Below are 2,576 nucleotides of genomic sequence, written 5' to 3'. Positions count from 1 at the left end.
GCAGTGTTCACATTTTCTGAACATGGCATGTCGACTTATGCTGTATTTGTTATAATATTGTGCATAACGTACTAACTCGTCAGCTGGTTAATGATTCTCAACCAAATTAGTGTGTTTCTTGTTTTTCCTCATTGCATGTTGTCTGTGCTTGAATCTGTGATGTAACTTCTTATAGTAATTAATGATTCTATCATTTCAGTTACCCCCTGGTGAAGGGTTGTTGTGTTTCTATCTAGGACCCCAATTAGATATTAGCGATTTATGCCCTTGTATGGTTATTATAAATAATATCCTTATAAAGGCATAAGAATCATATCCATATTTAGTAATAGCCCATGCAGTCCAAATACGGCAAGGCTACTCCCCTAGACTCCTAGAAAGTACAACGCGTTCTTTAAACAAACCAAGCCTCCAGCAGCCCGGGAAATCCCCCTGCTCTTGTTTTGATTTGCACAAGAACTCCTAGAGTCCAGAAAGAACTGTTAGTTCTTAGTGACGTCTTATGTCCAACCTTACGTCAAACCCGGCACCTTTCAGGTATAAATATACCAACGTTGCCTTAAGCAAACACACGGTGGTTTGGAGCAGAGTGGCTATCTACTTGCCCGGAAGCCCCGCTGATGCGAGAGCCGAAGGCCGCCGCCCCTCCCCTTTTGACGCACTGAGAAAGACGCTGTCTTTTCCTCCAGCCGAGAAAATTCTAGATCAGGTGTTTCCAGTCACCCTTGCGGGTTGCTGGGAGATCAAGTCCTGAGAGAGAGATACAAGACCTCCTACATTCTATTACCAAGGTACGGAGCTGACTAAACCCTTAAGAGAATTCTTGATTCAGATTCCTTGGCAAAAACCCAACTTAACTTAAACTGCAACCTATTTACTCTTTCCCACGTATTAGGCTTAGGTCAGGTACACCGGGGTAGGTGTATCTTAGAAGCACCACTTGAGTACGTTAGTCAATGTTTTTATGTATGTATATATTTTATCCATTTTAAAGTATCATATGGCTAAGAAACCATATCAATGCTTTTACAGTATTATTTCATAATACTCCTTTTACTGTACGCACTTTACTTCATGATAAGTATTGCAATTGTGGCAATTCATTTCTCTTGCATGAGAAAGAAGACTGCTCAATAAATAACACCTTTTTATTGAAAACGCCCGTCTCTCTATTTCTCTGCACTCTGGTGAAACTAAGTATGCACAATTGACTGAGTGAAATAACCGTCTATTGTTTTCACATGACTCTAGAGATACACTCTTTATTCTGAGGGAGCGAAGTCGTCATGTTTATGCGGTTGTCAGAAACTAATCCCTTCTTGTCTAAATCCGGAAAGTTAACTCTTTCCTGAACATTCGAGAACGTTTCTAGTGACCTCTGAGCTAGGTGGCAAAACTAATTAAGTCTAATATAGTCAGTAGAGACCTAGTCGACCTCAGTCCTACATCTACATTAGTGTTTATATTATTCCAATGCGCAGAGCCTATTGGGAATATAGGAACTACACTACAGGGTGACTTAAACCCGAAATGCATTTTGTAATGTGTTATAGCTATAAATACCTTCTTTTATTTGGAAGGCTACTTTCGCGTCCTCTGCCTGCTTGAAGCAACTTTTGCAAACCATACCTCATTCCATCTGTCACAGTTTGCGTTGGCATCATTACGCTGACCTTGTTTTCTCGAGTGTCTACGTTCTAGGGCATGGAACTACAATTCCCAGCATGCCCTTGGACGTTAGCGACGTAATACGCATCCACGTTCTACCAGGAAATAAAGACGGAACAGAAGGACCCGGCGTTGCCGAATACTTTTGCCTATGGCTGGTGATTCCACGGATTACGGATTCTGGGTAAGTGCTGTGAGTCTGGCACTGCCTTTCAGGTATCCTTTGGTTGTCGGATGCTTGTTCTGCTGCTTTGGTTGTAAGGAAGATCGCGCTATGTAACGCGCTTCCTTGTACATTGTTTATTCTTGCACCAATGCTGATGTTCGTTTCCTGATATCGGGAACGATTTCTGTGACTTTCTTGCATCGGGTCGGTGCTTCAGACTTGTACTTTGCTGCCACTCAGGCATTCTTCGTGTGGTTTCAACACAAGACTTTGGGTGCATTACGAGGTGATTGTTACTTAGATCAGGGGTCCAGGCAGGACTCGACAATCACCTATTGAAACAATAACTGTTTGTCAAACCGTGAAGACTTCACAGAGTCCATTGTATGCAATTGTAAAGAGACGTTAAGGAGTATTATCGTTTCCAGCTGGTTGCTCGCTTTCTTTTCTCCGCAACCTGTTCTTTTTGTTTTTACATAGAAGAGAGAATCGCAGGGGATCATAGACCTAAGGACTTCGCACAAAACGTGTGGGTAGGTTGTGACTCATATCACGAAATGTGTTTACGCCACGATTAACATGTTCTCTAATGGTTGTCTCTTCCTAGAGGTCTAATATCTCCTGGGGTCTCCTTATATCTTCTTTCATACAAGACTACAGTATTTTCCTATTCAGGTAGGAAAGGTTTTAAGGTTTATTTAAAGGTAAAGGAAGAGAAGTCAGTTGATCTATACTTCACTTT

Source organism: Lissotriton helveticus, chromosome 7, assembly GCF_964261635.1.
Source record: "Lissotriton helveticus chromosome 7, aLisHel1.1, whole genome shotgun sequence".
Classification (NCBI taxonomy): domain Eukaryota; kingdom Metazoa; phylum Chordata; class Amphibia; order Caudata; family Salamandridae; genus Lissotriton; species Lissotriton helveticus.
This window is presented reverse-complemented; position numbering follows the sequence as displayed.